The sequence below is a fragment of the Octodon degus genome, unplaced genomic scaffold, assembly GCF_000260255.1.
Source record: "Octodon degus isolate 3935 unplaced genomic scaffold, OctDeg1.0 scaffold00032, whole genome shotgun sequence".
NCBI lineage: Eukaryota > Metazoa > Chordata > Mammalia > Rodentia > Octodontidae > Octodon > Octodon degus.
The window spans coordinates 13,612,139-13,623,301 of record NW_004524608.1 but is presented as its reverse complement, the minus strand read 5'-3'; positions in this window follow the sequence as shown (position 1 = coordinate 13,623,301).

The following is an 11,163-nucleotide window of genomic DNA, read 5'->3' as shown; positions in this document are numbered from 1 at the left end:
GATGAATGTCCATTTTGTATCTGTGTATTCAAAGTGTTTAGGATACATATATAGTTACATTCTCTTGATGAACAGAATGATTTGTTCTAATGGTGTTTGCAAATAGGATCTCAAGTCCGTATCTTGTACAGCAATTAACCACTAAGAAGAATGTATGCAGTGTGTTAATTATTGAAACTGTCCTAGCAATTTAATTTGAAACTGTCTCATTGCTATTTGTGTATCAATAAAATTATGGGAAAAAAAAAAAGAAAAGAAATTCACTGGAAAACTAAACTAAGAAAAGCATGGGGTGGGGGGCGGCCAAATAGCTCAGCGGATTAAAGCACCTGCAAGCAGGCACAGGGGCCAGGTTTTCAACTCCCAGCCCTGCTGGACTGACCCCATCCCTAGGGCGCACTGATCTGGTGATTAAGACTGGGTGTGGTGGCAGTGTACCTGCAATCCCAGCACTTGGGAGGCTGCAAACGGGAGAATCACTACAAGTCCGATCTAGTAACTAGACCCTGAACACCCCGTAGACCCTTTCCTAAAATACAGAAAAAAGAAAAGCAAAGCATAGGAAAAATCTTGAAAAAGAAGAGTTGGGAATATCAGCTACTGAATTGTTATAAAACCCTTATAATTTAACTGCTAACAACCAACATGAGGAGAAGGCTAATAAAACAAAAGAAAATTGAGAAATTGACCTATGTGGACATAGAAATTTAGTGTAGGTAAAAGGATCTCCCAAAGCAGTGAGAAAAAAGACTTTTTATAAGTATCTGGATCTGTACAAAGACAAGATTTCAAAATCAAATATTTAATATAAAAATACACGATATAAGTAATAGAAGTAGTACCTGAGTTTTCAATAATTGGACAATAGAGAAAACTTTCCTAGCAACAGTCATAATCAAATACAATAAAAAAGTAAATCCCACTACATAAAATATAAAACTTTTATCAAAAAAAACCCTACAAGCAACATATAAAAACAAATGACCAAACTATGAAAAAAAAAAAGACCTGTAACTTCCATATGAGGCAGCTTAATAACATTATATATAGTTTCTAAAATAGAAAGGAGCAAGATCAACCTGACAGCAAAGTGACAAGAGATCTAAACATGAATTTTACTGAAAAAGAGCCAGGCGTCTTACTACATGCCAGTAATCCCAGCACAGTGGAGCCTAAGGCAGGACTGCCCAGAGTTTGAGGCCAGCCTAGGCTACCAAGTAAGACCTTGTCTCAAAAACCTAAGAAAAAAATGTTACCAAAAAATACAATACCACTTAAAAATATTCACAAACTTATTCATAATAAGAGAAATGCAAATTAAGAATTGCTCAAGTACAGATTTCTCATTCATCAGATTGGCAAAAATCCAGAAGTTTTACAACACAGCCTGTTAGGCTTTGATATGAAAAAGCCCTCTCCTTTTTAGTTAGAATACAAAAAAGAAGAATCTATCAAGAGATAATTGAGCAGTATCTAATAAAGTTATACTTTTTTGTATAGTAACTCTCACATTTAAGAATCTGACCAAACTTGACAAAATATGAAAATAGACATGGAAGTTATTCGCTAAAGCACTGTTTATTATAGAAAAGGTCTAGAAATAAGGCAAATGTGCATCAAAGGGCAGTGGTTGAATTGACCATGGTATGGCCACACAATGGATTACTATGCAGTTTTTGAGAAGCAGTAAGTGATGTATGTGGTATGAAATATAACTGAACTGCACAAAATACTGCTGGAAAAAAAATACTGATGGAACAGCTAACAACTTTGGGAAAAATGTGCAGTATGCCATCAATTATTTACCTCTTCATTTAAATAAATTGGACAAATTAAAACAAAAAATATGTCAACCTATAAAGAAGGAGCAAGGTAATAAAAATAGAATATGGGTTTCTCATAAAATCTGTTTAATATGTTACATTTGGAACTATTTAAAAATAACAGATTATTATAAAATTTAAAATGCCATTAAAATGAAAGCTACATAAAATTAATTGTACATGGAACTGGTGGTGTAACTATACCGAAAATAAGTATTTCTAGTGATTTCAAATCACAATAATTTGGGCTGGAGGTATAGCTCAGTGACAGAGTACATTTCTTAGCATGCTTAAGGCCTTAAAGTCAATCCCTAGCACTCCAAAAATAATCAGACACATACATACTTACACAAGTCCTAAGAATTTCAAAGCAACAATAAAACAGGAACTGAAACTGTTACCAGTAACCATATTTTTCTGCTACTACTGGCATTATTATAGCATGGGGTTTTTTACTTTTGGTTTTTTCTTTGCTGGAGATCAAACCTAAGGTATGCTTGAACTCATGCATGCTTGACAATCATTCTGCCACTGCTACAACCTTGACTCTTAATATAATATTGCTGCATGCATGGTCTAAGAAAAGCAAATGAATAAATCGGTTTTTAGGGGAAATTTTTGGTGTCAGACAAAAACAAGAAATATGAAAAGTCAACAAGTTACATAAAAACTGTGTTACCCTGAAATAGCTGTATAGGAACGAACCTGTAAAACATGTTATATTTAAGAATGCATATTTCTTAAGTCTATCAAATGGAAATACCTAGCAATAGGAACTAGTGCAATAGCAAGTACAAATCCCTGACTGTGGTCTCTAAACCATTTCCTTGTGAAAAGAATTCCCTGAAGCAGTAGGTGATTCTAGGTGTGGGACAGGAAATGTGACTACTCTGTCACATTAGTGAACATGGAAACTATCAAAGGTTATTGATGTCATGACAAAAGGATTTAGGAGACAATTTGAAAAGGCCAAAATAAAGTGGCTACCACTGATCAGAGATCAGACAATTTGAACACTGTTCAGAATAAGCCAAATAGATTGAAGTATAACAAATACATTTTAAAAAACTAGCTCATCTGTGAATGATGCTAGGAACCAACTCATTATTTTATTTCCTCTTGGCAGCAATGGGGATTAAAGCATCACAGGCATGCTAGGCAAACCATTCATCCCCAGCCCCAACTCATCTGGAAATCTAGTAAGTGAAGAAAACATTTTCTATCAAATGTTGACATAGATTTGATTTTTAAAGAAATTTTAAAATATTATTGCAGAAAAAATTTAAAATATCACTGGCCTATAGTAACAATTACAGGTAAATTTGCTTAGTTTCAACCTGTGAGTTGCAGGACCAAAAGAGGTTAAGATGATACCATTCTTATCTGGTAAATATGAAGGATAATCAATTCATTAAGACAAAGTTTTTAAAAATTTGGGTAACATATTAGAGAAAGCTGTTTTGTTTTGTTGAGACAAAATCTTGTTATGTTGCCCAGGCTTGTCTTGATCTTGTAATACTCTTGTTTCAGCCTCCCTTTGAAAGCCATCCCACCCAGCTTTCAAAGAAAAATCCATCCCTTCTGCCCACCCTTCCCTGGTACTGGGGATTGAACTCCAGGTGCTAGAGATTGAACTCTAGGCCTCTATCATGCTAGGCAAAGTACTGCATCTATAACCCTCAGAGAAAATTTCTGAAGTACAGCAGATGCATAGTCATTTATTTATTTATTTTGTTTATGTATTTATTTGGTACAGAGTCTGATGCATAATCATTTGTATGATCTTTCCAAAAGCAATCCTTGATGAAAACCAAGGAAAGTCAAGTACTAAATTCTCAGGAATTATGCAAGCAGACTGTCATTACTAAAAATGATTGCCCTTGCTAAAAAATATATATTTTCAAACTTAAATTATACAGTGTATTAAAAACATATCCATAGAAATCATCCTTTCTTTTTAAAAAAAAAACTCTTTACTATCTATACACTTAAGGTTATTTACTTATATTATAGCATGTCCTCAAAAAATCCAAAACAAAACAAAACTATATAGTGATGTGTTGCTCTCCATTCTTCCCAACTCTGTGTTCACTAATACCATATTGGTAGCCTGAAATCAGCCATGCTTGGAATATTTACGCCAGGGAAATCCTTTTATGACAAATTACTCTATAACTTAATTTTTTTTTTTTTTTTTTTTACTAACTCGAGACTTAAAGGATGGGGAAAATGTAAATAATGTAAATTAAACAGTGCTACACTGTCAATAGAAGAAAAATAAAGAAATGATCTTCTAGGATTTGATAACTTTTAACAACTTATCAAGAAACCATTCATATTATGGATAAAAATGTGGGGTTCTAACTTAGATTTTGTTTTTTCATGTTCATCCTGCTCATTTAACAGAAACATCAGTAAACATGTCAGAACTATATTCACTCAAACACTGAAAGCACAGATTACCTACACATGATACAATAGACACAAGGTCTGCTAAAAAAATCAAAGAAGTCTCGAGAATAAATTGGCTATATGGATTTTACAGTAAGTACAATATATCTTACTTGTATACTGTGTGACATAGATATTATATCAGGAAAGTTTATAAGCTTATATTTGTACATGTAAGCATATATTTTTAATGTCAGAAATACTATTTTTAAAGATTTATCAGCACAGCTTTATGAGAAAAGTACGTTCACTAGTAGTGCACAGACTAAGAAGCATTTACACCCCAAAGTAGCTGACTTACACCAATAAAGATAGTCAAAGTAAATAATTGCGCATCAGATGAAGTGATGACTATTCTGGATGGAAATGGGAAAGGAGAATAATGCACATTCTCCACTTTTTAAGAGTACAGCCTATAGTTATAGTTAAAACTTTCTTTGGCTCATAGTTTGCTCTCATATATAACTTTGGCATTAAAATTCATAATAATTTAGACATAAGGAAGAGTTTCAAGCTCATAAAGGAACTCACACAGCCATTTAAGCAATCCTCTCTTAAATTACAGGAATTATCTGTTTTAGAGTTACACAGTTTGTCTCATATGTGATGTTTAAGTTTCACATGACTACCCTCCCTATTGAAAGCCAAAATATTCTGAGTTGGCTACCAGAATTTTATATCTACTGCTCATTTATTTTCACATCAAGGATCAACATTCAACCATGAATACAACTGTCACTATTTTAACATGTCAATCAAAATCAGAGTTTACATTGCTGTTGGTTTTTTTTCCAGAGTTCATATTATTTACAGACAATTTGCTCTAGAAATTGTGTGAGAATTATCATTCATTGCAATACTATTAACTAATGTGATGTCCTTCTTTGTCCTACAGTTGGAACTACAAACTATTTTCAGGAAACCTCCAGACATGAAAAAGAATCACACACCAAATTTTAAAATCTTTTCTCCTTTTTCTGAATGGATTTTCTGTGATTCAAAATAAACAAAGGAGGGGCAGGGGAGATAGCTCAGTAGCTCAGTAGAATAAGCACTTGCCTGGCAAGTGCAAGGTCCTGATTTCAATCCCTGGTACTGCAAAATAAATAAATAAATAAATAAATAAATAATAATAAAACAAAACAACCACAAAAAAAAACAAAGGACTGGAGGTATAGCTTTATGGTATAGCATATATGTAGTATGTGAAAGACCCTGGGTTCATTTCTTGGCACCACCAAAAAATAAAAACACCCAGACAGAGAGGTATGAGGTACTTCTCCCTCTTATGTAAAATGCACATATGTCAAAGTTTTACTTATACTTTTTAAATGGGATTGAATCCAAGTCTGGGCATGGTGATGCATGCCTGTAATCCCAGCATTAAGGAGGCAGAAAACAGGAGGATTGTTATGAGTCTGAGCTGCATAGTGAGACCCTGCACAAAAATAAAACCTACATAGGATTGCATCCAAATATAAAGCTAGGGGGCCTGCCCATTAGCTCAGTTATTTAAGTGCCTGCTCATGCAAATACAGTCAGGGGCAGGATATTTTGGTTGGATCCCCAATTCCTCAGGCCTTATCAGACCCATACTTAAGGCAGACTGAGCCAGACAAAAAAAAAAAGGGCTGGGGAGATAGCTCAGTAGAATAAGCACTTGCCTGGCAAGCGTGGGGTCCTGAGTTCAATCACCGGTACTGCAAAATAAATAAATAAATAAAAATGAATAAAGCAATAAAGATAAGTACCTATTACTTCCACACATTACGAATCAAACTGCTTTCATCTTGTATATCATTGATATTAAAGTTTCCAAAAGTATAAAGAGTTTAAAAATTTAGCCAAGAGAATTCTGCCTTTACATCAGACACAATAGTTATTTTACTGCTGATTTAATAAATTTAGCAACCATGCGTTTTTATATCTATTTTAACTCTGATAAGAGCAACACACTGATTTATACTTTATTTTGTTTATTTGTTTTGAGACAGAACTTCATTATTAAGTTCAAGCTGGCCTTGAACTCATTATGTAGCTGAGGTGAGCCTCCAATTCATAGTGATCCTTCTGCCTCAGCCTCCCAAGTGCTGGGATTACAGGCATGTGCCACCATGCTCACTTTCTGAGCTTCAGTACCTTCTCCATCTTTGGAGGAAAAAATGTTAACAAACATTATTTTGTGTTTATTTTTGGAACCTCTTAAAACAGTTTATAGAAAGCCACTTGGATTTGGTTTAAAAGGACATCAATGAGTTGGGTATGGTGATACACATATGTAATTCTAGAACTTTGAGAGGTTGAGATGAGAGGACTGCAAATTTTAGCCTAGCCTGGGCAACTCAGTGAGTCCTTGTCTCAAAAAGAAAGACAGAGAGACAGAAAGACAGACAGACAGATAGACACAGAGACAGAGACAGACATAGAGACAGAGACAGAGACAGATGGAGACAGAGAGAAGAAAGGGTGTAGGGATCTAACTACAATAGTGCATCCCCAGTACCACTGTTGGGTAGACAGACAGACAGACATTCAATGACTCATGGCCTGAATGAATTCAAATAAGTTTGTATAATGTCTCTCTCTCAAAAATTATCTTTGAAAAACAAACATGACAAGGTTATACAAGCTGATTTTTTCAAATAGTAAAAAGCTATATAAAAAGATAACTCAGAGCTCTGACATAACCTTTGTATGCAGCAACAGGAAATAACAAACAAATATATAAAATATAAATGTCATGATCTACAAGGTTTTTCTGTTAAGAGCCACAGAGTAAATATTTTATGATTTATGAACTTTGCATATGTGTTGTAAATACTCAAAACTGTCATTATGGTAAGAAAGTATTAATATACAGCATATAAAAAAGGGGTCATAGCTATATTCCAAGATAATTTTATTTGCAAGAATAGGTAAGAGATAAAGCTCTTAGCCTCTGGTTGTAGTTTGCATATTTGTTACGTATGAAGTTGAGTTGGCTGGGCATGGTGGCACATCCCTGTAATACCAGCCTTTGGGAGGCTGAGACAGGAGGATCACTTTGAGTACCAGACCAACCTGGGCTACCAAGTGAGTTCAAAGCCAGCCTGAACTGCATAGTGAAACCCTGTCTCAAAAAGACATACACACATTAAAAAAAAGTTCAGTAAATGTTCTATAGGTAGTGATAAGAGCCTTACTGTTAGGATTACATTTGAATGAGACTCAATGAAAATGTAGACATATGGGGGAATAGATTTCCAGGCAGAAAAAAAAAAGGCATACAAAATTCGTATAGCAGGAGTTTACTTAGTTTATTCAGGATATAGTAAATAGGCTAAAATGATCAAGAACAGAAGAAAGGAGGTCAGCAAGTTTCATTACAGTGCCAGATTGTATGAGGACTTTGAAGTCATTATATAGATTTTAAATTTTCCCTTTTTTTTCTTAAACTAAGAAACAACTGAGAGATTTTGAGGAAAGAAATAACATTATCTAACTTACCTTTGAGAAAGCTCTCTCTGATTTCATTGTTAAGAATAGACTGTACAGCAGTTAATGCATTAATTTTCCTATCTTTCCTTTTAAACGTTATATAACTTTTTTATCACTTTTGCATGTTTACATCTGGTAATCTGAAGAACTAATTTGAAAACAACAATATGCAATATAACAACCATTGTTTTTTGCTGCTTTTAATCATATATAATTTTTTTACTTTATTCTTTATTATTTTATTGAGAAATAGCAATGAGACAGTTTCAAAACTGATTAGTAGGACAGTTTCAATAATTAATACATTGCATAATAACAACCACTGTTGAATTCCTATTATTTTATTTAGTGAAATTCTGTATCATCTCTAATTTTTTTATTCTCTTTTTTTTTCTCTTAAATAATAGACTGTACAGTTGGGGTTATTGCTCAGTGGTAAAGCATTTATCTAGTATGTACAAGTTTGACCTCCAGCACTGTTCAAAGAAGGAAGGCAAGAAAGGGTGAAGAGTGGGAGGAAGGGAGAATATATGACTATGTTAGGGTAAGAATTGAAGAATTCAGATCATATAAGAGCTTATGAGAGAGGACCTGCCAGTCCCAGCCCAGGCACAGCGTGGGTGAGACCCTCTTCCACCCACTTGGGACCCTTCCAACATTCCGCAGAACACCCCCACCCCGCCCTCCACGTGAAAATTTCTGCCGCATTCAAGGGACCCCCAGATCCAATCCTATCCCAGGTCCAGTGAGTGTGTGGGAGAGCTTCGGGCTACCCACGCCTGTGGGACCTGCGGGTCCTGGGCCAGGTGCAGCGTGGGCCAGACCCTCTTCCACCTTCTTGGGACCCCACCACCACTCCGCAGCAGCCCCCCCAACCTGGCCCACCGCGTGAGAATTTATGCCGTGTTCTAAGGACCCCCAGATCCAGTCCTCGCCCAGGTCCAGTGAGTGTGTGGGAGAGCTTTCTGCTACCCTGCTCCAGCGGGAACTCTTGGTCCCAGCCCAGGAACAGTGTGCCTGAGACCCTCTTACACCCCCTTGGGGACCCGCCCCAACACTCCACAGCACCCCCCCCCCACCTCCTGAGAATTTCTGCCCAGTTCTAGGGACCCACAGACCCAGTCCTAGCCCAGGCCCGGAGAGTGTGTGGGAGAGCTGCCTCTCCCCGCTATTCTACCTTGTCCCTTCCAGACTCAGCTCAGGCCTGGACTACAGGCCTGAGGTGAAACCCTGCAGCTGCAAACCCTGCAGAAAGAGAAGGGAACAGAACCACCCAGCTAGTAAAGGAGCAGAACATCATGCCAGGGGGGCACAACAGATTCACTCCCAAGGGCAGCAGCAGGAAGGAGCTGAGCACAGCAGCCAGACCCAAGCCAGGCACAGCTGGATAAATCCAAATTTTGTAGATCTGCACCTGAACTTCAGTAGGTGCTAAGGTTATAACTGCACCAAAGCACTACAACAAAGGTCAGAAGACGGTGCTACACAACATGACAACAAGAAGGAGCAAAATGCAATCGTAGAACCCAAGTCCACCCATAATAAGTGCAGAGGACACTAACACAGAACAAATTGGGAATCAGACAGCTGAAATCAATGAATCAAGGGCTTCTGAAATAAAGGAACAGCTGCAGAAAGGTATAGAGGAACTCAGATTGCAAATGAAAAAATAAATCCATGAATTAATAACATCTGCAGTAAAGAATCAAATGCAGAAACATATGGAGGAAACCCAATGTCCACCAAGAACAAGTGCAGAGGACATCAGCTCAGCTCAAATGTATGAATTAATAGTAGCGATAGTAAATAAGCAACAACAGAAAGTCATACAGGAACTGAGAGCTGAATTCTTTTCTACTAGCTCAGCTCAAATGTACGAATTAATAGCGTTGATAGTAAAAAAGCAACAGCAGAAAGTTATAGCGGAACTCACAGCAGAATTTTCTGAAATAAGAATTCTCAGAACTCATAGCATCTGAAGTAAAGAATCAACTACAGAAACAAAGAGAGGAAACCCAATCTGAAAAAAAAACACTGCAGTAAAAGAATTAATAACTGATTCTAAAAAAGACATTGATAAAACAAATAGAAGAGATTAGAAAAATGGCGGATTCCTTGACTGAGCAATACAGGAAAGAAATAGATCGCATGAAGCAGAGTCAAAGAGATATAGAGGAACTTAAAATCTCACTCACGAGCTTGCAAAACCTTTTAAGTGAAAGTGAAGGCAGAGGGTCAGATCTTGAAGATGCTGGTGCAGCTAATGAAAAGATAAGAAAGGATCTCTCTTTTTTTTTTTTACCAGATATTCTTTATTTTTTTCCATCATTTTATTGAAAAACAAATAGCAATGAGACACTTCCAAACCAAATTGGTAAGACAGTTTCAATAATTAAAACATTACATATATTCTTCCTAGTGGTTAATTGCTGTACAAGATACGGACATGATATCCTATATACAAACACCAATAGAACAAATCCCTCTATTCATTAAGAGAATGTAACTATATATTTATTCTAACCACTTTGAATACACAGATACAAAATGGACATTCATCTGTATCCCCTTCTTTTATTAAGTTCCGTTATTTGAATATTATAGGCATGTAAATGCAGCAAAATACCCTAAAAGAGTCCAGTAGCCCATGATAGTATTGGGTTTTCCACTTGACCGGCAAGGTCAGAAATTGTTGATCTGATTTCACGACAGCTCAACACATCAGCATGGCTTTAATTCTTATATTTCCTTTTTATACTTTTCTACTGGATGGTTAAGACCAAGGTAAAGCGGACATATGCAACAAGAGTTGTAGCTTTTGGGTCTGAGAAGGTCAGTGAAATCCCCTCAGGATTTATCTTGAGATCCTGTACCTCAGATTGTAGAACTTTTGTCAGTGTCAGCCATATGGATGAGTCACAGCCATGGCTTGGCCAATATGCTCTCTGTGAAATTCTGGGAGAATGATTTCTCTCCATGTAACTCTCCTTAGGCACACTCTACATGATTGGCCCCACAATTTCCTTGATCAGAAAATTTGGGACACTACTGAGTTACATGACGTTACGGTACAAGTTCTCATATGAAGAAAGGATCTCTTTAAAACAACTAGGATGCAGGAAAAAAAAAAAACCATCACCTGCAAGATCATGCAAAGATGAACAATGTGAGACTAACAGGCATCAATGAGAAAGAAGAAGTCAATACAAATAACATTAAAAAATATGGGCAGAAGTAATAGCAGAAAACTTCCTAAATATGAGGAAAGAATCTGACATTCAAGTAACTGAAGCATACAGAATACCAAGTAGCTTCCGCCACAGCAACCATTGAAAAAGAGTAGCCATGGCCCTCCGCTATCCCATGGCCGTGGGCCTCAACAAGGGCCACAAGGTGACTAAGAATGTGAGCA